We start from the raw sequence: 27,854 nt of genomic DNA, 5'->3' as shown, positions 1-27,854 counted from the left end.
TTCGATGCTCTAAAATTGTGAAACCTTTGTAATGATGTACCACTTAAGATTTTTTGTAGTTTTTTGAAAACGTAGCGTCGAAATAATTCTACCTTCTTGAACCTTTAAAATAACCTTTACCTTCGATGTTATAATCAAACCTTTGTATTAATGTATCATTTAAGATTTTTGTAGTTTTTTGAAAACGTAGCGTCGATTGTCAAATCAAACCTATTGCACTTTCAATGCTATAAAATTGTCAAACCTTTGTATTAATGTATCCTTTAAGATTTTTTGTAGTTTTTTGAAAACGTAGCGTCAAAATAATTCTACCTTTGATATAATCTGTCTATACGTTCGATGTTATCAATTTGTCAAACCTTTGTATTAATGTATCATTTAACATTTTTTTTTGTTTTTTGAAAACGTAGCGTCGAAATAATTCTACCTTCTTGAACCTTTAAAATAACTTTTACTTTCGATGTTATAATCAAACCTTTGTAATAATGTATCATTTAAGAATTTTTGTAATTTTTTGGAAACGTAAAAAATTGCCAAACCTTTGTATTAATGTACCATTTAATATTTCTTGTAATTTTTTTGAAAACTCAGCGTCAAAATAATTCTAACTTATTTTACCATTGAAATAAAATCCATCCATACCTTCGATGTTATAAAATTGCCTAACATTTGTATTAATTTACCATTTAATAGTTTTTGTAGTTTTTTGAAAACGTAGGGTCGAGATAATTCTACCTTATTGCACCTTTGAAATAATCCATACCTTTGATGTTATAAAATTATCAAACTTTTGTAATAATGTATCATTTAAGATTTTTTGTAGATTTTTTGGAAATGTAGCGTCGAAATTGAACCTTTGAAATAATCTATGTCTTCGATGTTATAAATTTGTCAAACCTTTGTAATAAGGTAGGTACCATTTAATATTTTTTGTAGTTTTTTGAAAACATAGCGTCGAAATAATTCTAACCTATTGTACCTTTGAAATAATCCATACCTTCGGTGTTAAAAAACAAGAAATAATTCTACCTGATTGTTCCTTTGAAATAATTTTAGCTTCGATGCTATAAAATTATCAAACCTTTGTAATAATGTTCATTTAAGATTTTTTGTATTTTTTTGGAAATGTAGCGTCGAAATTGAACCATTAAAATAATCTATACCTTCAATGTTATAAAATTGTCGAACCTTTGTAATAATGTACCATTTAAGATTTTTTGTAGTTTTTTGGAAATGTAGCGTCGAAATTGAACCTTTGAAATAATCTATATCTTCGATGATATAAATTTGTCAAACCTTTGTAATAATGTAGGTACCATTTAATATTTTTTGTAGTTTTTTGAAAACAGCGTCGAAATAATTCTAACATATTGTACCTTTGAAATAATCCATACCTTCGGCGTTAAAAAATAAGAAATAATTCTACCTGATTGTTCCTTTGAAATAATTTTAGCTTCGATGTTATAAAATTATCAAACCTTTGTAATAATGTATCATTTAAGATTTTTTGTAGTTTTTTGGAAATGTAGCGTCGAAATTGAACCTTTGAAATAATCTATATCTTCGATGTTATAAATTTGTCAAACCTTTGTAATATGTAGGTACCATTTAATATTTTTGTAGTTTTTTGAATACAGCGTCGAAATAATTCTAACCTATTGTACCTTTGAAATAATTTTAGCTTCGATGTTATAAAATTATCAGACCTTTGTAATAATGTATCATTTAAGATTTTTTGTAGTTTTTTGGAAATGTAGCGTCGAAATTGAACCATTAAAATAATCTATACCTTCAATGTTATAAAATTGTCAAACCTTTGTAATAATGTACCATTTAAGATTTTTTGTAGTTTTTTGGAAATGTAGCGTCGAAATTGAACCTTTGAAATAATCTATATCTTCGATGTTATAAATTTGTCAAACCTTTGTAATAATGTAGGTACCATTTAATATTTTTTGTAGTTTTTTGAAAACATAGCGTCGAAATAATTCTAACATATTGTACCTTTGAAATAATCCATACCTTCGGTGTTGAAAAATAAGAAATAATTCCACCTGATTGTTGCTTTGAAATAATTTTAGCTTCGATGTTATAAAATTATCAAACCTTTGTAATAATGTATCATTCAAGATTTTTTGTAGTTTTTTGGAAATGTAGCGTCGAAATTGAACCATTAAAATAATCTATACCTTCAATGTTATAAAATTGTCAAACCTTTGTAATAATGTACCATTTAAGATTTTTTGTAGTTTTTTGGAAATGTAGCGTCGAAATTGAACCTTTGAAATAATCTGTATCTTCGATGTTATAAATTTGTCAAACCTTTGTAATAATGTAGGTACCATTTAATTTTTTTTGTAGTTTTTTGAAAACATAGCGTCGAAATAATTCTAACATATTGTACCTTTGAAATAATCCATAACTTCGGTGTTAACAAAATAAGAAATAATTCTACCTGATTGTTCCTTCGAAATAATTTTAGCTTCGATGTTATAAAATTATCAAACCTTTGTAATAATGTATTATTTAAGATTTTTTGTAGTTTTTTGGAAATGTAGCCTCGAAATTAAACCATTAAAATAATCTATACCTTCAATGTTACAAAATTGTCAAACCTTTGTAATAATGTACCATTTAAGATTTTTTTTAGTTTTTTGGAAATGTAGCGTCGAAATTGAACCATTAAAATAATCTATACCTTCAATGTTATAAAATTGTCAAACCTTTGTAATAATGTACTATTTAAGATTTTTTGTAGTTTTTTGGAAATGTAGCGTCGAAATTGAACCTTTGAAATAATCTATATCTTCGATGTTATAAATTTGTCAAACCTTTGTAAGAATGTAGGTACCATTTAATATTTTTTGTAGTTTTTTGAAAACATAGCGTCGAAATAATTCTACCTTATTGTACCTTCGAAATAATGTATTATTTAAGATTTTTTGTAGTTTTTTGGAAACGTACGTCAAAATAATTCTACCTTATTGTACCCTTGATACAATCTATATATACGTTCGATGTTATCAAATTGTCAAACCTTTGTATTAATTTAAGGATTTTGAAATAAACCTTTGAAATAATCTTTACCTTCGATGTTATAGTCAAACCTTTGTATTAATGTATTATTTAAGATTTTTTGTAGTTTTTTGAAAACGTAGCGTCGAAATAATTCTACCTTGTTGTACCTTTGAAATAATCCATACCTTTGACGTTATAAAATTAGCAAACCTTTGTAAGAATTATCATTTAAGATTTTTTGTAGTTTTTTGAAAACGTAGCGTAGAAATAATTTTTAGCTTCTTGAACCTTTGAAATAATTTTTACCTTCGATGTTATAGTCAAACCTTTGTATTAATGTATCATTTAAGATTTTTTGTTGTTTTTTGAAAACGTAGCGTCGATATAATTCTACCTTATTGCACCTTCAATGCTATAAAATTGTCAAATCTTTGTGGTAATGAATCATTTAAGATTTTTTGTCACAGTTTGGAAACGTAGCCTCGATATAGTTCTACCTTATTTTGTCTTTGATATAATCTATACCTGCGATGTTATAAAATTGTCAAACGTTTGTACTAATTATTTATATATGTAGTTGGTAGTATTATATAATATTTTTGGAAGATTTCACGTTGGACCAGAATAGCACAAATTTACCAATATTTTATTATGTTTGCCAGCTTTCGCTGTTTTGTTAAAATAACAAGAATTTACATTGCGACTTTTTGATTTTTCTAGGAGAGATGTAACTTTTTGGAAAATGTACCATTGAAATAATTCTACCTTATTGTAAAGTTGAAATAATCTATACATTCGATGTTATATAGTTGCCAAACTGTTTGCTGCATTAATGTATTATTTAAGATATTTTGTAGTTTTTTCTGTATAGTATTATAAGAAACGGGAAGTAAAAAATGTATGCGTCATATTTGAAATGTTTTTGGGATGTTTCACTTTGGACCAGAATATCACAAAACCAATAATTAACCTTTTACGAATTTTCCAAGCTTTCGCTGTATCATTAAAGTAGAGTATACCTTGAGGCTTTTTGATTATTCTTAGAGAAATTAACTTTTGGGAGCGTGGCGTCGAAATAATGTTATCTTATTTTACCTTCGAAATAATCAGAACCTTTGTCGTTATAAAATTGTTAAACTTTTGTATTTATGTATCATTTAAAAATTTTTGTAGTTTTCCTTAATGGTGTTATAAGAAATGGGGATTAAAAATGTAGGCATTGTATTTTAAACGTTATAACAATCATTCGTTTATGAATTACCCAAGCCTTTAGATGTATTATTGATGTAAAAAAACCTTTTGGGTTTTGTTTATAGAAGTATAGTTTTGCTAATCTAGCGAGGAAATAGGTCTACATTAGATGTCTTCAAATAATCAAAAATTTGTCAAACGTATTAATTAAAAATTTTAGAATTTTTTTATTACTAGTACCTATTATTTATACAAAATGGACGAAATTAAAATTATGCATTTTAGCCAGATTTAAAATTACAACAAAATTTAGCAATCAATTTAAAAAAGGAAAATGTAGATATAGTCGAATTAATAGTGCCTTTGATTTTATTGGTATAGACAGAAGAATTGCCTTAATATATTATTCTGTACTTTTAAATTTAAATAACTAATTCTTTTTAAAGCAAATGTTAATATTGAAAAATATATAAAAGTAGCATCGAATTAATAAAAGTTATATTATTTGGACGTTGTTATATTTACACCCACTACAAATAAAGCATAGTCAAACTGAAAATATACCACAGCTACAATATAGGCCTACTGATATTTATGAGTGTAAAAAATATTCAGTACCGACGATGTTATACCATAAAAAATAGTAAAATGAAAGAAGAACACATTTTATAACACTCGTATATGGCTTGTAAAAAATGGTAAGTTTTACGTGGTAGTAGAATTGAATTGAAATTAAACTAAAAAATGATATAACTAAAAATTTGAAAAAATTGTTCCTCAAATCGGCCAAGCTTTCCGGCAGAAAAAGCTTCGTTGCATGCGCCCTTAGCATTGGATGTTATTATTGCTATATCTGAAGAATCTAATCGCGAATATTTCGATCTACACTTCTTGCGCATGTTTGTCGTCGATAAGAAGAACTTAACCTAATGGCTACGATGGCCGTACTCGCAAAACCTCTTCAAGGAACAATAAAAAAACAAAATCAGATAAAAAATAACAAAAATAAATAACTTCATTTTAATGTCAAGTTAAATAAATCAAACTAGAAGAAATTATGGTTATAAAATCACTAATGATGATATTAATTAATCATTACTGTATGTTTTTTACACTCTTAAATAACATAATTCTTACTATCCTTGTAGTAAGAATAGCCAGGGACAAGTCACCGTTAGGCAGGAGAAGTATAGGACGCCCAAGGAAAAGATGGAATGACAACTTAGGGGCAGAATGAAAGGCACCGTTGAAGAAAAACAGGCAGTACTGCCTATATAAAAGAAGAAGAAGAAGAAGAAATAACATAATGTAGACCAGAGAACACATACCTAATTTAGGAAGTTATTTTACTAAAAAAGATACATCGAAAAAGGAAGAGTGGAGATTTTTCGATTTATTATCAGAAAAATACCAAAAGGAACTGGCCATCGAATAAACAAACGACTTATAAAATAAAAAAAATCTAAATTGTACAAAATGACAAGTTTTTTGAATCATTTTAAGCGAAAACTAGTATACTTTATACAGAAAATTATGACTTTGCTGTAAAGACAAAGGAGAAAAGCAAGGATTCAGTAATAAAAAGACTGTTGTATATCTACTTACATAACTCTAAAAATGTTTGTGCTTTATATGAGGTGGGCAATATCTAGTTCAAACTTGTATGGTTGATTATAGAGAGGTCGATAATCTTACTACAAATCATGAAAAACAGTTATCATATTAGATTTTCGAAGAATTATGTAAAATAGGTAGTATCAGTAAAATGTATTTGTTATATTTGAATTATTGCGTAAAACTTTTCATTTTCAATGTAAATAGAAAAAAAAATTTAAATAACAATTTTTTATATATTTTGTAAATCTTGCACTGTTAACAATGTTCATTTTTATCAAATCGTGTTAAACTATTGTATTAATATATCATCATTTAAGATTTTTGTAGATTTTTTGTAAAAATATATTATTTATAAAAAATATTGGATTTTTCTTGAAGCAATATATTTTAGAAGAATGTAGTCAAATAGCTAAGTCTTCGCTTAAAGTGACTCGATATTTTGTTGATATAGAATATAGAATATTATTGTATGTATTTGTTAAATATGTCTTTGGATTCGATTTTACCGAATTATTTTAACAAAATTGTCCCATATATAGTTAATAAAATATTTTGCTTTATAATACGGTGGGTATCTGAAAGGTATTATTTTATGTACTCTTCTACAAGCCATCAAAACATTACCATTGAATGGTAATGCATTTTTTATTGGGTGCATATTTTTTATATGTATATATTTAATCAATAAGTAATAAGGCACTTTTGGTAAGATCATCATTTCGTAAAATGGATGCTATTTGAACGAGAGTTTTTGGTAATTAATGTTTACATATTCTAAATTTGTAATCAGAAATCTACGATAAATATAAGAACTTATACTTTTTTTTATCATTATTTCACATAAAAACATTGAATTTTAAAGAATAGACAATTATTAGTTTTGTAGACGAGGGATGTAGTTGGCGTTGAAAACTAACCAAACTAGTGACCCCTTCGAAACCAGCACTTATAGCTGTCAATTTTCAAGTATAATTTCAAGTATAATAACACACGTTTTGTAAAAGGTGGCATGGAAATACCTTAGATGTTTTCAAAATAGAAGATATATTATGTGCATGGTGTTGAAATTTTTTGTGGAATATTTCATTTTGGACAAGAATACCAGAAACTTAAGCAACAATTTTAAAATTTCGCAAGCTTTCGCTGTATATAAAAAAGTCTACTTTGATGAATTTTGATTTTTCTTAGAGGAATATAACTTTTTGAAAAACGTAGCGTCGAAAGAATTCTACCTTATTGTATCTTCGAAATAATCTATACCTTCGATGTAATAAAATTGACAAACCTTTGTGTTATTCTATCATTCCAGATTTTTATTTAGTTTTTTTTTTAGTATAGTTTAATAAGAAACGGGGTCAAAAATATATGCGTCGTTTTGGAAGATTTTACTTTGGATCAGAATATCACAAATTTACCAATCAATATCATATAAAATTCGCAAGCTTTCGCTGTATCATTCAAATAAAAAGAATCTACATTTGGGCATTTTGATTTTTCTAGGAAAAATATAATTTTTTGGAAATGTAACGTCGAAATAATTCTACCTTATTGTACCATCGAAATAACCTATACCTTCGATGTCATAAAATTGTCAAACCTTTGTATTTCTCTAGCATTCCAGATTTTTTAGTTTTTGCTCAATATAGTTTTATTAGAAACGGGGTCAAAAATATATGCATCGTATTTGAAATGGTTTTGGAAGATTTTACTTTGGACCAGAATATCACTTTACCCATCAATCTCATATGAATTTCTCAAGCTTTCGCTGTATTAGTTAAATAAAAAGAGCCTAGATTGGGGAATTTTGATTTTTCTTGGAAAAATATAACTTTTTGGAAACGTAGGGTCGAAATAACTCTACCGTAATTTTACCTTCGAAATAACCTACACCTTAGACATTATAAAATTGTCAAACCTTTGTATTAGTGTATCATTTTAGATTTTTGTTGTATTTTTTTTGATATCGTATTAAAAAAGGCAGTGCAATTGTATACAAAACTCTTCGTATAAATATTCAAAAAGGTACAGGTTAAAGTACTTTTGAATCTTTTATTTGAATACCCAAATTAGAAGCGAATTTACTGATTTTTTTAAGAAATAAAACCTGGGGAACGTGTTCTAGCTTAATTAGGACACTTTCAAAATAACATTTGCCTTGAATGTTGTGCAATGGGCAAACTTCTGCCTTAATATACCATTTAAGATTCTTTTGTAAGTTGTCCTTTTGATATTGTATTATAAAAAACAGAGATTGGAAAAAATTTATGAAACGTATTTGAATTTAACTTTGTGCCATTGTGAAAACATTTTGGGGACCATACCATTGGATTTATCATATTGTGTCATTTTAAAGAATTGACAAATAATCAGATTTTGTAGATGAGGGATGTAGTTGGCGTTGAAAACTAACCAAACTAGTGACCCCTTCGAAACCAGCACTTATAGCTGTTATTTTTTACGTAGAATGAAAAAACTAAGGCATTCGAAAAATGCATGCATCGTAGATATTGAAATTATTTTGGAAAGATTTCCTTTTGGACCACAATACCACAAATTTTAACCATCAACCTTTTATAGATTCGCAAGTATTTTGGTATATTACTCAAACTAGATGGGAACTGTATATTTCTTAGATTATATCTAGTCTTTAGTAAATTGGATATCTTGAAATAATCAAATAATTATCATAAAGTAGTTGAAACGTTGGAATATTTAATTTTGGACGAAAATACAGTCTTCTGAACATAATATTTTACATGTTCTTCAATGTTTTCTCAAATTACGAAATAATTCTACCGTAATTTTACCTTCGAAATAACCTACACCTTCGACATTATAAAATTGTCAAACCTTTGTATTAGTGTGTCATTTTAGATTTTTGTTGTATTTTTTTTGATATCGTATTAAAAAAAACGGGCAGTGCAATTGTATACAAAACTCTTCGTATAAATATTCAAAAAGGTACGGGTTAAAGTACTTTTGAATCTTTTATTTGAATACTCAAATTAGAAGCGAATTTACTGATTTCTTTTTAAGGAATACAACCTGGGGAACGTGTGCTACGTTAATTAGGACACTTTCAAAATAACCTTTGCCTTGAATGTTGTGCAATGGGCAAACTTCTGCCTTAATATTCCATTTAAGATTCTTTTGTAAGTTGTTCTTTTGATATTGTATTATAAAAAACAGAGATTGGAAAAATTTATGAGACGTCTTTGAATTTAACTTTGTGCCTTTGTGAAAACATTTTGGGGACCATACCATTGGATTTATCATTTTGTGTCATTTTAAAGAATTGACAAATAATCAGATTTTGTAGATAAGGGATGTAGTTGGCGTTGAAAACTAACCAAACTAGTGACCCCTTCGAAACCAGCACTTATAGCTGTTGTTTTTTACGTATAATGAAAAAACTAAGGCACTCGAAAACTGCATGCATCGTAGATATTGAAATTATTTTGGAAAGATTTTCTTTTGAACCACAATACCACAAATTTGAACCATCAACCTTTTATAGATTCGCAAATCTTTTGGTATATTACTCAAACTAGATGGGAACTGTATATTTCTTAAAATATATATCTAGTCTTTAGTAAATTGGATATCTTGAAATAGTCAAATAATTATCATAAAGTAGTTGAAACGTTGGAATATTTAATTTTGGACGAAAATACAGTCTACTGAACATAATCTTTTACATGTTTTTCAATGTTTTCTCGAATTACTCAATGATTTTTGTAGAGCAATAAAATTTGGCATAATTCTACCTTGCAAGCAATCAAATAGTCAAAATTTTACCAATCTTTGTCTAAATTAAATCAAATTAAGTAATAGTGGTATGTAGAATACCCGTACAAAAATATGGACTAGAAGAAAAAATACATAAAACGAAAATTAAATAAAAAATATATAAAAGTATAACATATTGTAAAAAAGACCCATAAAAATAAAGAATATTAGATTGTAGTTTAAACGTTAAAATAGAAAAGCAGTTTAATTCAAAAGAAATTACATTAAGGAGAAAATAAAATTAATAAAATACATTCCAGAAATTATTAGGGGGCATGCTGGTATCTTTTCTATCAATTTGGCCAGTTATAAATCTACCCATAATTAAAATATTTTTTTTGTATTAGATAACCTTAAAAATCGTCTTACTAAACATAATCAACCTTCAAAATTCAGTAATAATTTTTTCCTTGCATAATAAAAGGCACTTTTGGTGAAATAATAAAATAGTACGATTATTTGTATTAATGTATCATTTCAGATTTTTGTAGTCTTTTCTCAATATACTATAATAAACGGGGAGAGAAAAGGTGTGCGCTGTATTTGAAATATTTTTGGAAGATTTTACTTTGGATCAGAATATGACAAATTTACCTATCAATATTGTATAAATTTCGCAACTTTCGTTGTATTATTAAAATAAAAAGAGTCTACATTGGGGCCTTTTGATTTTTTTAGAATAAACTTTTTTGGAAATGTAGCATAGAAATAATTCTACCTTACTGTACCTTCGAAACAACCTATACCTTCGGTGTAATAAAATTGTCAAACATTTGTATTAATATATCATTTCAGATTTTTTGTAGTTTTTTCTTGTTATATAGTATAATAAGAAATGGGTAGTTGAAAATATATGAGTTGTATTTGAAATTTTTATTTTAGATTTTACTTTGGATCAGAACATCAAAAATTTACCAATTGATCTTGTATAAATTTCGCAAGCTTTTGCTGTATTATTGAAATAAAGAGTTTAAATTTTGGAATTTGGATTTTTCAGAAGAATATACCTCTTGGGAAACGTAGCGTCCAAATAATTCTACCTTATTGTACCTTCGAAATAACCTTATAAAGTTGTCAAACCTTTGTATCAATGTATCATTTCAGTTTTTCTGTAGTTTTTTCTTGATATTGGATAATAAGAAATGGCAGTTGAATATATTAGTGGTCGTTGTATTTGAAATGTTTTTGGAAGATTTTACTTTGGATCAGAATATTACAAATTTACCAATCAATATTGTATAAATTTCCCAAAATGTTGCTGTTATTATTCAAGTAAAAAGAGTCTGAACATTTTGGGATTTGGATTTTTTCAGAGAATATACGTTTTTGGAAACGGGCGTCAAAATAAATCTACCTTATTGTACCTTCGAAATATTCATACCCTAGTCCTTCGGTGTTATAAAATTGTCAAACATTTGAATCAATGTATCATTTCAGATTTTTTGTAGTTTTTCTTGATGTAATATTTTGAGTATCAATCTTGTATAAATTTCTCAAGCTTTCGTTGTATTATTCAAGTAAAAAGAGTTGGGATTTGGATTTTTTTATAATATACCTTTTTGGAAACGTAGCGTCGAAATAATTTTACCTTATTGCACCTTCGAAATAACCTACATCTTCGGTGTTATAAAATTATCAAACCTTTGTATTAAGGTACCATATCAGATTTTTCTTGAAATTATAAGAAACGGGGAGAGAAAAATGTATGCGTTGTATTTGATATATTTTTAAAAGGATATTATACTTTGGATCAGAATACCACAAATTTACCTATCAATCTTTTATAAATTTCGTCTACATTTTGGGATTTGGATTTTTTAGAAGAATATACCTTTTTGGAAACGTAGCGTCGAAATAATGGGTGCGTTCGGACGACCACAGCGGCTGGACAGCCGAGCCAGCAGTAGCTGTCAGACGTCACCGCTGGAAGCCAGCCGCCGAGAGATTTACTAAGCTTTCCCTATCACGGCTGGATGCAACCACTCAGCCGATTTCTGCTGGCAGCCAGCCGCTATGGTCGTCCGAACGCACCCATTTGTACCTTCGAAATATTCTACAGCTTCGCTGTTATAAAATTGTCAAACCTTTGTGTTAGTGTATCATTTTAGATTTTTGGTTTTCTCTGACATAGTATTATAAGAAACGGGGAGAGAAGAACGCATGCGTTGTATTTGAAATGACTTTGGATCAGAATATTACAAATTTACCAATCAATCTTGTATAAATTTCATTAAAAAATCTACATTGGGTCTTTTTGATTTTTCTTAGAATATATCTTTTTGGAAACGTAGCGTCCAAATTATTCTACCTTATTTTACCTTTGAAATAACCTTATATAAGTTGTCAAACCTTTGTATCAATGTATCATTTCAGTTTTTCTTCATATTGGATAATAAAAAATGGTAATTAGATAATTAGTGGTCGTTGTATTTGAAATGTTTTTGGAAGATTTTACTTTGGATCAGAATATCACAAATTTACCAATCAATCTGGTATAAATTTGGCAAGCTTTTGCTGTATTAATTATTCAAGTAAAAAGAGTATACATTTTTTGATTGGATTTTTTTCAGAGAATATACCTTTTTGGATATGTAGCGTCGAAATAATTCTACCTTATCGTACCTTCGAAATAACCCACACCTTCGGTGTCATAAAATTGTTACACCTTTGTATTAATGTATCATTTTAGATTTATTGTAGATTTTTCTTGAAATTATAAGAAACGGGGAGACAAAAACGTATGCGTTGAATTTGAAATTACTTCGGAAGATTTTACTTTGGATCAGAACATTACAAATTTACCAATCAATCTGAATAAATTTCATTAAAAAAATCTACAATGGGTCTTTTCGATTTGTCTTAGAAGAATATATCTTTTTCGAAACGTAGCGTCCAAATAATTCTACCTTATTGTACCTTTGAAATAACCTTATAAAGTTGTCAAACCTTTGTATCATTTCAGTGTTTCTGTAGTTTTTTTCTTCATATTAGATATTAAAAAATGGCAACTGAATATATTAGTGGTCGTTGTATTTGAAATGTTTTTGGAAGATTTTACTTTGGATCAGAATATCAAAAATTTACCAATCAATCTGGTATAAATTTGGCAAGATTTTGCTGTATTAATTATTCAAGTAAAAATAGTCTACATTTTGGGATTGGATTTTTTCAGAGAATATACCTTTTTGGAAACGTAGCGTCGAAATAATTCTACCTTATTGTACCTTCGAAATAACCTACACCTTCGGTGTCATAAAAATCGTTACACCTTGTATTAATGTATCATTTTAGATTTATTGTAGATTTTTCTTGAAATTATAAGAAACGGGGAGAGAAAAATGTATGCATTGTATTCGATATATTTTTGAAACAGTTTTGGATCAGAATATCACAAATTTACCTATCAACCTTGTATAAATTTCGCAAATTTCGTTGTATTATTCAAATAAAAAGAGTCAACATTGATGCCCTTTGATTTTTCTTAGAAGAATATAGATAGGGGAGAGTTGGATAAAACGGGATACCATTCTTGTTTATTTTTATTACGGAAACAATGTTAAAGAAATTATCATATTATTATTTTTTATAGGTATAACATTTATTGAAGCACACAAAAACATATTTTTAGCTATTTTTAATGACTGGAAAATAGTAAAAAAAATATTTATTAAAGTCCTGCACATCCCGTTTTAGCATACCACGGTTGGATAAAACGGGATAGGTTCACAATATTTAATTTTTTGCATAAAATGATCTAAAAAGTATATTTAAGTAGATATAAGACTGCAAAGCAAAATTTACCTTTGAAAAAATAATATCTTCAGTAGTCAAAACTTAGAAATAGGCCTTCTTTATGTTTTATTGCAAAATGGGAAATAAGATCTTTTATTTAGGACTAGGTACGTATATCAGAACAGAAGTCACATAAAAATGTTCTTTTCTGCAGTATGAGCGCTTTATCGATATTTAAAAAAACTAATAGGCCAACAAATAAATAGGTGGATAAAACGGGACATAAAAAACTGTATCCCATTTTATCCAACTTATAAGTGTCCCGTTTTGTCCAACTGACATTTTTCAAAACAAAAATGGCTCCTGCCTAAACGTGAAAGTAAAATCAGATAGACCACACATGAGAATATTCGTTAATGAGTGCTTATAAATAAATGTAATAGTCACCGGAATTATAATGTTTAGATATGTACGCAAAATAATGTAGAAAACAACGCACTTAAAAGTACAAAGTACCAAAAAAATATAGTCAAACAATTCTAAACACAACAACTTTTCATCAAATAATGGCATCGAGGTAAAACGAACTGAGAATGTTAAAATGACGACTGAGAACAAGTTTTCGTCGTTGTCCGATTGATAGCAGCACTAGTTGAGTCTCTAGGCTAGGTATCCCGTTTTATCCAACTCTCCCCTACCTTTTTGGAAACGTAGCGTTGAAATAATTCCACCTTATTGCACCTTCGAAATAACCTACACCCTCGGTGTAATAAAATTGTCAAACCTTTGTATTAATGTATCATTTAAGATTTTTTGTAGTTTTTCTTGATATAGTACATAAAAGAAATGGGCAGTTGAAAATATATACGTAGTGTTTGAAATGTTTTTGGAAGATTTTACTTTTGATCAGAATATCACAAATTTACCAATCAATCTTGTATAAATTTCGCAAGATTTTGCTGTATTATTGAAATAAAAAGAGACATTTTGGGATTTGGATTCTTCAGAAGAATATACCTTTTTGGAAAGTAGCGTCGAAATAATTCTGCCTTATTGTACCTTCGAAATAACCTACACCTTCGGTGTTATAAAATTGTCAAACCTTTGTATTAGTGTACCATTTTAGATTTTTGGTTTTTTCTTGATATAGTATTATAAGGAACGGGGCGAGAAAAATGTATGCGTTGTATTTGAAATGATTTTGGAAGATTTTACTTTGGATTAGAATATTACAAAACCAATCAATATTTTATAAATTTTGCAACCGTTCGCTGTATTATTCAAATAATAATGGTCTAAATTTTGGGATTTGCATTTTTTAGAAGAATATACCTTTTTGGAAACATACCGTCGAAATAATTCTACCTTATTGTACCTTCGAAATAATCTACAGCTTCGGTGTTATAAAATTGTCAAACCTTTGTATTAATGTATCATCAGATTTTTTCTAGTTTTTTCTTGATATAGTATGTATAAATAAGAAAGGGGCAACTGAAAATTTGTATATGCGTTGTATTTGAAATGTTTTTGAAAGATTTTACTTTAGATCAGAGTATTACAAATTTACCAATACATTTTGTATCTATTTCGCAAGCTTTCGCTTTATTATTCTAACAAAAAGAGTCTACATTTTTAGATTTGGATTTTTTCAGAAGAATATACCTTGTTGGAAGCGTAGCGTCAAAATAATTCTAACTTATTGTACCTTCGAAATATCCTACACCTTCGGTGTTATAAAATTGTCAAACCTTTGTATTCATGTATCATTTTAGATTTTTTGTAGTTTTTTTTTTTCTAGAAAAAATAGAAACGGGGAGAGAAAAATACGTTGTATTTGAAATGATTTTGGAAGATTTTACTTAGGATCAGAATATAACAAATTTACCTATCAATCATGTATAACAACTTTCGTTGTATTATTCAAATAAAACGAGTCTACATTTTGGGATTTGGATTACTCTTTTAGAAGAATATACCTATTTGGAAACGTAGCGTCGAAATAATTCTACCTTATTGCACCTTCGAAATAACCTACACCTTCGGTGTTATAAAATTGTCAAACCTTTGTATTAATGTATCATTTTAGATTTTTTGTAGTTTTTTCTTGATATAGCATAATAAGAAATGGGCAGTTGAAAATATATGCGTCGTTTTTGAAATATTTTACTTTAGATAAGAATATCACAAATGTACCAATCAATCTTGTGTATAAATGTCGCAAGCTTTTGCTCTATTATTCAAATAGTCTACATTTTGGGATTTGGATTTTTTCAGAAAAATATACCTGATTGGAAACGTAGCGTCGAAATAATTCTACCTTATTGCACCTTCGAAATAACCTACACCTTCGGTGTTATAAAATTGTCAAACCTTTGTATTAATGTATCATTTTAGATTTTTTGTAGTTTTTTCTTGATATAGCATAATAAGAAATGGGCAGTTGAAAATATATGCGTCATTTTTGGAAGATTTTACTTTGGATAAGAATATCACAAATGTACCAATCAATCTTGTATATAAATGTCGCAAGCTTTTGCTCTATTATTCAAATAAAGAGTCTTCATTTTGGGATTTGGATCTTTCAGAAGAATATATCTGCTTGGAAACGTAGCGTCAAAATAATTCTACCTATCTTACCTCGCAAATAACCTACAACTTCGGTGTTATAAAATTGTCAAACCTTTGTAAATGTATCATCTCAGATTTTTTATAGAATTATTCTCTCAATTATTTTAACATTAGAAACATGTATGCATTGCATTTGAAATGATATTTCATTTTGAACAAAAGGACTAATGGAAAATTGTATGCGTTCATTACCTTAAGCTTTAAATGCCATAATTATATAACCTGGTGAGAATAATTTATTTATATAATGCCCTAAATATTCTTTAATCTCGGCTGAATTTAAGACCAAGTTTTGAACTGCTGCAACCATAAGAAAATTCATATTAAGAAGATCCTGAAATATTTTGGACACTTTTTTAAATGTGCTGGTTTGGATTGTACCTATTGTAGTAATATAAGCTTTAGTTTATATAAAATCTTTTTAATATTTCTTTATTATCAGTATTTATCTCCATATTGATTCATTACTAAAACCACTGTTTTAGGTATCTCAAAAAAAAATTAAACAAATTTTTAGACTACTTATTTTCTATTTTAAATATTAATAATATATTATTTTGTGTATATTTCATCATATAAATGCAGATTAAGTTGTAACAATAAAGGATTATAAACTGATTGTATAGGTACTCTAAAATTGTATTTCAATAAATGTCAACTTTATATTTTTCGTTAAGTATCTAGATCTTAATCAATTGATGTTTTATTTGTGTTCAGTTAGGTACTTTATATAATATTCATATTATGATGTACAGATGTAAATGTATCAAAAGAGTGGTATTTTAGCGTAAGAGGGAAGATATATAACTTAATAAAATTTGCTAAATATAGTTATTCAAACTAAAACTTAAAATACCTGCCGTGGAAAGCATCTTGTGGTAGAGCGAAAGAAAGTGACATTACCTAAACCATCCTATACCTATATGAAAGTATCTAAATGAAATATTAATCCTACCAAATACCTATTATTTAGTTACATGTCGAACATACCATTTTCATGAGTTAATAAAATACCCGAAAAAAAACAATGAAGAGTTTTGTGCAAAATTCGGAACAAGAACTCTACCTATTTACTTACATGTGCTATGGCTCTCCCGATTAGTTACTATTCTAACATTTATAGTAATCAACCCATTAAAACTAACAGATCAAAATAATGTTTCTTGAAAAGCTGAACTACACGTGTCAAAGAAGTTCAATATGTATTTAAAAATGTTACTATATACCCTGTGTTTCGATAAAAAATATCAACCTCCATATAAATATTTAATTATTATAAAATTAAGATATTATAAAAATATGTGCAATATTCTAAATCACGATTTTTTTCGAAATATCTAGCGAAAAAAAAAATAAATAAAAATTAATAGCCCTCGATATTACGATATTGTTTGTCACTTTTTCAGCACCAGTAATTTATTACATTTTAACACATTTGACTTCAATAAAAAAAACTAAAATATGGAAAAAACTTTTTTCGTTAATTATTATTTGTTAATTTTACATAAGTAGTTATTATAAAATACGTTTAATATTTTGTTTTCTAGAATTGTTGTATTAAAAAAATGGATTATTTTACATTTCTAAGGTCTCAAGATTTAAGAATATTTTGAAAAATTAGCATCATTTTTTCATATTTATAAAAATGTTTATATTATTGTTGTTATTTAACACCAACAATTTAAAAATAGACGTCTTAAGAAATTATCTATTGATTACATTTAGAAATTATTTTTCTTGGCATAATTTTGTTAAAAGTGATAAATCTTACGTATATTTTTATTAAGTGTTTAAAATAAATTATGAAATGTGTAGTAAAAATATGTAGTATGTTCTACTGAAAGTGTTTCTTAAAGAAAACTGTTTAGTGCGAAACGTTTCCAAATTCTAATCAATGTAGCTTTCAGGCTGTCGATGTCGAAGATCCAGAATTACTTCTGCGCATGCACTGGAACCTAATCGCGAACCAAAAACGATCTAACTGATGTGCGCTTTCGAAGAGACTTAGCCCTACTCGTAGTACTACAAAAATTACAATCCAAAACCGTTTGGAACTTAACAAATTTTCTTCAATTTTGATTATGTATATGTATATGAAAGTATTTAAGAGACAGAAAAAAGAAATAAAAGAATCAAGAAAAGAGTTTAGATGAAAATCTATCGGAACTTATTTTCTTATTTTTTTTTTCTTTGTCGTGGGACAATCACACAGACTATCAGTTTTATTAGAGGAACAGAGATAATAATAATCTATTGTTTTTAGTTTTCTTCGTCTTGGCTTGTTCCTTCGCTCTGTCCAAATACAATTACTGTGAAATTAGTAATTTTGATATGTCAGTAGTCGAATTTTATTTTTATAACTTCATTTTTCCTACAGGTATACCATGGAATTTTAAGGTAGATCATGATTTTTCTTTTGCAAGGTCCATGTTTCAGTGGATGCGGGATAATAGCGGTTTTTAAGTTGGGAAAAACATTCTGTATCTACTTATATCCTTCATTGATCTCTACAATGCCATGACTCAAAGATAATTTTAAAGCTTTTCCAGGTTTGCTTCATGCAATCAACGATCTTCTTGTATTCAACATGGTTCTTTTTATTCTATCCTCCCAGCTCTTGTGATATTGATGTCCAAATGTCTTACCACCGTTTCTTGGTCTTTCTAGTGGTCTTTTTGTATCGAGTTTGTGTTTTGTCCGTTTTGCTCTTTGTCGTGCTCGTGTCACATCTTAACCCAAATTGGACTCCGATTCCCTTAACGTATCCTCATTCCTTATTATTTATCTGAGAAAGGTTCCTCTGATGGTTCTTAACACTTCCATTTCTCAATATTTTTATGAGACGTTCAGCTCTTGTTTCCGCTGCGTATGTTGGTACCGGCCTTCTTCTTAGCTTTCTACGTCTATGTTTGGACCAACCCATCCCCATCTCACCTGTGGTCTTCCTCTTTGTCGTTTACTTTTGTAAGGTCTCCAATGTTGTATTGTTGCGATCCAAGGTTGGTTTCTTTGTCTAGCAGTGTGGCCTGTTATGTCCTCTACTTTTGTTATTGATCGTACTCAGTCATTCTGGCCTACTGGGTAACTTTCCTTACATGTACTTTATATTTATCCCGATTTTGCTCTCTACGCTCATGAATTTGTTCGTCCGTGTATCTGTGATATCGTTTTTCGATATTCTGGCGGTCTATTGATCTTTTTTCAGTTCTTCTGCGGTATACTTCTGGGCCACAACATTCGATCTTGTACTTCTTACTCCACATTTAAGTTTTTATCTCCACATGTAACAGTAACCTCCACTGTCAGTATATTCAGGAAAACGTCAAACCAGTGAAGGAAAAATGAAGAAAAATAACAAGAGGAAAAAGCGAAGGAACAAAGCGACAAAAAAATAAAATTGAAAAATAAACATTTTGAGTTTGAGGAATAATAATATTGTTTAGTTTGTAAAAACTATTGAAATATAATATAATCCTAAAAATGAATTCAAAAAATTGTTCTATCTAAAAATATTTAGTTCTCAAAAAAGTATCCAGATATCTTCATAATACATACATAAATATTTTCATATTATTTTACTAGATTGTTAGTTGATGAACCATATTTTGCATTAAGCAACCATTTAAAAATTTTATGATAAATCCTTAAATCCACTAAGCGTTCTGACAAAAAGATAGTAAACTAATACATGCGCATGTTGTGACGAATGCTTCTTTTTTTCATTAATGTTACTTTTTGAAATATGTTAAAGTCTAATCGCGAAATATTCGGTCTATATTCTTCTCTTTTCAGCGCATTTGAAATATGATGTTATGAAGGCCATAATAACAAAGCTTTTTTAAGGATTACTAAACAATGAGATAAACCTTTGATCAAAAATATCAGCTTAACGTTAATAACAAATGTCAGCTTAACGTTTAGGTCAGATTATTAATTTTATTTAGATTTTTAAATACTTATGAATTCAGTATAATACTTAACTGTTTAAATATAAGAAAAATTGGTCACTCATCGACGAGTCATAAAGTGGGCAAATCAGAGATTTTAATTAATCACATCAGGTACTCATGTCAGTATATGTTTTTATATTAATAAAGTTGAAATATATTCAAAATAAACATTAAGTCTCACTTGAACTAGCAATAAATCCTAATATATCAATAAAATCTATTTTTATAATTACTTATTGTTTTTTTATTACACGTTGATATATTATGTTGATAAAGATACGTTTCTATGTATACCGAAAACTGCTTTACAAGATTAAATTATTGTATGGAGCACCTTGTTATTGTCAAATACCTTAGGAAAACAAATTGCATTAAAAATTCTGGTCACTTACCCCACAAACCTCAAAAAATCGATTACCCAAACTTAAAACTTGATTCGAAATAATTATATATTATAGAAACTACAACAATAATAAATATTTACACGCAAAAACTGCCCCCAAAATTAAAATTATGAAATAAAAAAAAATGTTAATTGTATTAATAAACTTTTTTCGAAAATAATAGCGTGTGAACAGTTTTACAAAATTAAAAGAAGAATCCATGGACGTTGATGCGCATGTTCATGGAAAACTAATCGCGTTATTTTCGGTCTAACCTTCATCATCTTGGCGCATATTATGTTTATATTATGTTCTACGCTTGATGTTATTAGCGTGCTACGCTTGATGTTATTAGCGTGCTACGCTTGATGTTATTAGCGTGCTTGTTAGGGGAGGAGGCAAAGTAAAACTGTTCTAATTTTGAAAAAAAATTACTATGATCTCAAAAAAATTTTTAAAACGCGTCGAAAAAGTATTTTATACATTTAACATTTTCTTAAAGGCGTTTTAATTTATGAAAAAAATGTTATGTGAGCTATCCCAAATGCAAAGATTGTAAGTGTTGTCGGAAAAGCAAAAAAAATATGAATTCATTTTAATTATTACAAATATGAAAAAAGAACCCAAGTTGTTACACCTAGATGTAAAAAATTAGATTATTAAGTATTGGAAGAGAAAAAAGGCAACCTCCCTAATGTACATAATAATAATAATAAAAGTGAGTAAATATATGAAGCAATGTAGAACTACAAAGCAAACAAAAATATCCTTAAAATTGACTTCGCTTTCTGACATAATCGTCGATGTATTTGGTTCTTCTTCCCAACTTACACTACTTCTTTTTAAATGATTATTGGTAAGCTAATCGCGAAATTTCGGTCTATAGTTTTCTTGAACCCCAAGTGTTTTTGTTATGATGGTCATAATAACGAAAGTCCATTTCAGGAAAATTTAAGATGCTAGGGACTTGAACACCTAATATTTTAATGCATTAAATGTAATTCATACATTACTAATCACCTACTCTTGCAAAAAATGCCGATGATTTCGTTATGCATAAAAGAAAGTCAATATTGACAATCGAGACAATCAATATGTTACAAAAAATAAAAACCCCATATTATACAAAAACACTAAAAAGTGGCTAAGTGCAACCATTTTTAGCCATCTCAACATTGTACAAGCATTATTTTTTAAGCATTAAACCTTTATTCTCATTCGAAAAGCCTAAACACTTATAAAATTTAGCATAACAAGAGCATTTTGTTAACTTTTGTTATTAAACTACAATATTAAGCTGGAATTAAACCAGAAAGTATGATGCAAGACGTAGAAAGGTAAAATGAAAAGATCAACGCCAAAAAAAATATTAAAATGAAAGTATAAAATTCAATATTGTCGTAGGGAAAATATGAATGAAGTATGTAATGTATTTGACTCCACAAAGGAGAACATTGAGGATGCAGAGTTTTGTGGAGCGAGACCATGACTCGAATTGGGCTGAGTAACTGGCTGGAAGAGAGATGTAGGAGATTATCGTACAAGAATAGGATGTGCTAACGATTTACCAAATAATACATGAAAAATTAAAATGAGATAGTTTTGTGTGGAAAAAAAACTATTTTACGAACACCTCTGGACAACTGTTCAATCAATCATTTTTGTCATGGAAATTGAAAGACTGTACCCAAATTAGCACAATTTGTCGATAGGCGTAGTAAGAGGGATCCAGATGTTATTGCGCATGTATGTTGGAAAGCTAATCGCGAATATTTCGTACTAACAGACATCCTCTATGCGCTTTATATATAGTAAACGTAGTATACTATATATATTTATCGTAGTTTATATATAGTAAACGTAGTATACTATATATTTTTATCGTAGATGATTCGTTGAGGAGGGAAATATCGAGCAAATTACAAAAATTTGAACACAGTCTTTGAATTTCCATAGGAAAAATGAGTAAATATAGTTAAATCTGAAGTGAACTATTTTTTTAACAATGAAAATTAATTAGATACATAAATAAATGTTATAATTTTTAAAAAATCCTTAAATTGGTAGTTTTCTGGCAAACCAAAAAATCGTTGCATGCGCTCGTAGTATGTACGAAGAGTTGTTAATTGACCTTTAAACGTAGTATAAAGGACATTATAAAGTATATCATCGTAGCTTATTATAAAGTATATCATCGTAGCTTATAAAGTATATCATCGTAGCTTATAAAGTATATTAACGTAGCTTATAATGATTATTAACCGTTTTTCATTAGCGCATGTTTGCGAAGAATTGGTAAACCTAACAATTAGGATGACCATACTAACAAACCTTTTTAAGGAAAAATCAATAAAAGGCAAAAATATTTATATACTTCAATGTAAAAAATTATTTGGAACAGTTTTTAAGATGTTTGTAAAATAGATCCAAAATATTGTGTAGCAACAACTATGTACTTAGAAGATGATGACAAAACGTTAATGAATTATTGTATATCTGGCTTGCACTAGATAAAAGGTAAATAAAACACAGAAATTAAAACTGATGAGAACGTTTGAATATTTAGGAGTGACAATTGAAGAAACTGTCAGACAAGAAGTAGGAGTAGAGATAAATAAAAGGATATTAGGTAAATAAGGTAAATAAGACACAGAAATTAAAACTGATGAAAACGTTTGAATATTTAGGAGTGACAATTGAAGAAAATGTCAGACAAGAAGTAGGAGTAGAGATAAATAAAAGGATATATAAAACGAATAAATTATACCAGGCAATAGCAAGACCAATCATCAACAAGAACGAAATAACAGAAATGTTTTAAGGCCGAGTCCTGGGTACTAATGTTAGAGGGAGTAATTAAAAATATAGTCGATGGCAGTGTTGAAAAAAGACAGTTAAGCTGGTGGGACGTGGGGTCATCTAAAACGACTGAAGAGTGAAATACCGGGCAGAAATAAGTCTATAGAAAACTGCAGCACAAGAGAAAAAGAAAAGAGGAAGACTTAGGGAGACTGAACGACGTAATAGCAAAACAACTTAACAAAAAAAGGAGTTGCATGGGGAGAAACAGACTCGTGCACATTTGACATGACAGTGCATTTCATTCCTACCCCCTATGGTTTATAGAAGGGAATTTTGTTATAAATGCACATAATCATTGTTCATTCAAGACCTTATGATAAGCAAGTAAAGAAAAACAAACACTGGGGTTAAAGTTTACACTACAATAAAAATGACAGCTATAAGAATAATCATACATAATAATAATACAGATGTAAAATCCAACATAAACAATATAAAACCAAACAAATAACATATGGGACAACTAATTAAGTTAGGCAAACTAAAAAAAATATAAAGCAAAATGTAAGTCAAATTACTTTCTATGTATACATCACATTCACTTATAAACCCTGAAATGTTAATAGCAAAAGACAATAATGCATTTCTTGTCATGCAATATATTCTAAATCGCAAATTGCCTAAGTCACAAATTGAAAGTTTTACAGGAGAGACAAAAAAGTGTGGAGTTTGCCTGTTTTATGAGGAAAATAACTTTCGTTTAGCGAAATTGCCGCGAAATAAAATAATAATTGCGCTTGTGGGAATTGTCAGGCGGTAGCTTTTACCGTCTACTACTAGATGAAACCAAAAAATAATTTTCGCAAAAAATGGACTTAGGCAATTTGCGATTTAGACCGACGATATGGGACATAGTGCGCACTCACATGAACATTCAGTGTACCTATATGTACAGTGATGAGCGCGCTAATAGCCGGCAAAATAACGCAAAAGGTGGAAAACATATCAAGTTTTGAGATAAAAAGAAATGAAACTAAATTTAGCGATAAAAACCTATAAATTTACATTCTATTTATTGTTTCCCACCTTTAGACATATCAGGAGTATGTCAACTAAAATTGTCACTGTCACAGTGACAGTTGCCAAAATCATCCAATACGTCTAAGGTGGGAAACAATAAATAGATTTGAAAATTTATAGGTTTTTATCGCTAAATTTTCCAACTCTACTAGTTTCATTTCTTTTTACTCACAACTTAATGTTTTCCATATTTTGCGTTATTTTGGCTGTTATTAGCGAGTTCATCACTATAAGATAGCATATCAGCAAATTACCTAATGTATTTACAAACAATTTCTATTTCAAATATTGATCAACCCACAAAAGTCTACCTGCAAGAAATTAGAAATACCTTTAAAAATCGTATATATAACCGTAAATTACTATAAAATAAATATAGTTATATGTAATATATTTCCTCCGGATTTAAATCTTTCTTAAAATCCAAAAATGTAAGTGACCAGAGTTATCAACCCAATGTAAACCAACCCACAAAATAATTCTAACTGCTAAAGTAATAATTTTTGGTTTCAATGTGTAATTTTAACTATAACAAGTATATTTTCTAATGTTAATAGGAAAGACAATTTTGTATTATTGATTTTACCTGCAAGAAATTAGAAATACCTAAGTGGATAGAAGTAGCTGTTTATTAAAAATTACTATAAATGTAGTTACCCTAACCCTAAAGAGAAGCAATAAAGGTTGAAATGACTCTTAAAAATAAATCATTTATGTTGATCAAAAACCAGACCAGTGGATTTAGTTTCTTAAACTCTACCTATCCAAATCCTATATAATGATAATTACCTAGCTTTGCAGTATTTGCAATTGTTACTGTTAAATAACCTTATTTAATTACACGATTATTTTACAATATGATTTACCCACACAAACTTACTATTTGTTTTAGTACGTTCTTTAACCAAATTTTGTTTTTTAACTAAAAATTACTGGTGCTAAAACCTACACCTAACATATTGAAATCATCTAATATAAAACGGTCCTAAACATCGACAAACACACTACAGAATAACCATATAGGTACCACAACTGGGACTTAATAAAGCATGTGGATTTTTTCTTTAAAAAATTACAGTGTATCTAAAATACAATCGAGGCAAACCTAAATGAGAATTTTTTAAATGTGAATAATAAATTTGATTTAAATTTAAATATTTTTGTAAATAACCAATTCAGAACCTATATTCTGTTTTTATACCTAAACATGCCAATGTTGTGTACTATTCAAATAAAAATAACCTAAATCAATTTTCAATGGAGATCTGAAATATAAAATACCAAAACTTTGTCAAGTGGAAATAACCATTTTAGTAACTATTCCTAACATGGGTCTAGTATCTCTCTAATGTGATAGTGTGTTTGCAAATCTAGTACCTATCAAAAATTTGGGTTAGTTTAAACGTAAACAAAGGAAGAGAGACGCAAATATAAATTGAGAAAAAATAAAAAAAAATGTTAAAAAGTCTAAATCTTGTACTTACTGTTAATACGCCCTTAATGCTCGATTTTTTTTAAATCTATCTCCTACAGGTGATATCGAAGTCAGTTTTGATAATAGTAATATGTATTCAGAATGTAAAATATATTCACAATATGTGACTGTTGATATATTTCCATATTTAATCAATTTTGAAAATTAGATAAAAATTTTGTAATTAGTTAAATTTTGAATTAACTGGACAAGCATACAACTTTGCGTTGTACACACCACGAAAATTTACAACTTGTACTGGCTGTATGTATTACTAACATAAGCATATTGTAGCCTTTAGAAGTTGTTACAAGACACTTCCCGATTTGGTGCCCTAACTTTATATTTTTACTGGTCAAATATACCAAAAAAGCAGTATATTGCAATTAAAAAATGTAGCAACATATATTATTCTTGGCTGTTTACCAACTGCTACACTGTTTCAATATACAGGGAAAGCTGTAACATATGGATATTTGTAGTCGGCCAATTTTGTTGTATAAGTTAATATGAGTCATATTTAATATTTACATACTTTGGTCACAAATAAAGAAAAATATTTTGCGATAGTTTGAAACTATTACTTTGAGGTAGCTTTATTCAAGCCCACAATATTGTGATTTCCTATACATTCTGACTAATATCTCGCTTTTAGAAAGCAGTAGGTAGTATTTCAACTTCAAAGAATAACCGACAAGACTAATGATTATTGTAATATATTTATTGAGGATTTTTCAGTACAAATGCCAACTAGTATAAAAGTCCTATCATTTTAGTAGAAGGGTCTAAGAAAATGACAGCAAAAATTGGTAAAATAAGTAGTACAGTAGGTTTTCAAAATAGATTTCGTTACAGTTTTTAAAATGTAGAACGCTAATTTACAAAAAAAAAAAGTGTAAGAATATGTTGTTGTTTACAGTCCTTATATCAGAATAAAATTAGTACAAATTTATAAAACTCGGGTAGATAACCAATAAGTAAATTTTTTAACTCCATCCTAAGTTTGCCAGTAGCGCCCGTACTATAAGAGATCGCTTAAAGGGGGCTTTAGTCTTCTGAACAATAAACGACCATCTTGCCAACCAATAGAATAGGTATCTACAAAAAGTCTAAAAGATGCCAACTAAATTGGCTTTAGGTCCTAATGGAAGCCGAAGCTTCCTTCTAAGTATTTTATTATTTTGAATCATACCAGTTTTTGGGTAAAAATATGCTTATTGGAAACCTCCTCAGAATAAAATAGGTACCTATCGATCGATCTATTACTACGTCTCGAATCTCGAAAAGATGGCGAACCGCACCCTAGTCGCCATATTGGATTACGATGTTAACGTCATATGGTGCAATACTCTGAAATTAATTGAAATTTTTGGATCCCAATATCGACAAAACAACTTAAATGTGTGCTAAACTTGCTGTTTTTGCTCATATATTATTTATTACAAATACTTTTAAAAAATCTTCATATATAAATCAGAAATAAACCCGTTTACACTGGCCAGGTGTAACCAGGTTAAATAATTCATATTTTCTCAATAATTCACAAAATCTCAGCAAGCTATTTTAGTACAAATAGACATAACGTCTAAGAATTTTCAAAATTGTTGAACAAAATAAATCAAAAACAGTGATACTGAAATACAAACGTCATCCTTTGTCCTGGTTGACCTTCATTACTTTACCAGCTCCTCGTACCCACCAGACACAACACAAACACAAAACTACGCCGCAAAATTCGAGGAGGGAGTATTTATAGATTTTCCCCCCTTCGAGATTGTTCGAGAAGGTCTACGTGACGTTTAGCGCGCTTGTACACTGCGGCAGTTTGATCAATAACATACGTTTCTCTATCACTCGTATTGGAATGACGATCTACCTTTCTCTTTTTAGACGCAGCTGTGTTCTATCGATTTTCCGTTGACCTACGACGTAGTTAGTTGTCTTTCTAGAAATTTCCATTCGCTTACGGGGGTTACACAATTTGTTGAGGCGTTTTCATTATTATTAATTATTTTTAATTATTATATTTTATTATACTTACCAAATACCAACGTAAAATAAGAACAAAAGAAAGTTTTATTACAATTAAATTTAATTAAAAGTAGTTATAGCTTTTATATTACCTAGATATATTGATTTATGTTTTCTATTGAGAGAAATATTTTAATTCTGTGATAGTAAATTATTTAT

General features: G+C 28.5%; 1 long non-coding RNA gene across 50 annotated transcripts in view; it reads right to left on the bottom strand.

Annotated features, from left to right (window-relative positions):
• The window catches only part of LOC126887013 (uncharacterized), a 204,623-nt gene extending 176,946 nt beyond the window's left edge, over positions 1–27,677 (bottom strand). For 26 of the 50 annotated variants that reach the window (XR_007698907.1, XR_007698909.1, XR_007698912.1 and 23 more), the window contains exon 1: positions 93–27,676. This is a non-coding gene — a long non-coding RNA (uncharacterized LOC126887013). Of the gene's footprint in view, positions 1–92 lie in introns of all 50 variants that reach the window. The other 24 variants (XR_007698867.1, XR_007698897.1, XR_007698886.1 and 21 more) reach the window with 4 other exon arrangements.
• Between the last annotated feature and the right edge of the window lie 177 nt (positions 27,678–27,854).

This window comes from Diabrotica virgifera, chromosome 6, assembly GCF_917563875.1.
Source record: "Diabrotica virgifera virgifera chromosome 6, PGI_DIABVI_V3a".
NCBI lineage: Eukaryota > Metazoa > Arthropoda > Insecta > Coleoptera > Chrysomelidae > Diabrotica > Diabrotica virgifera.
The sequence above is the reverse complement of the archived record's forward strand: the minus strand, read 5'-3'. Positions and strand labels throughout refer to the sequence as shown.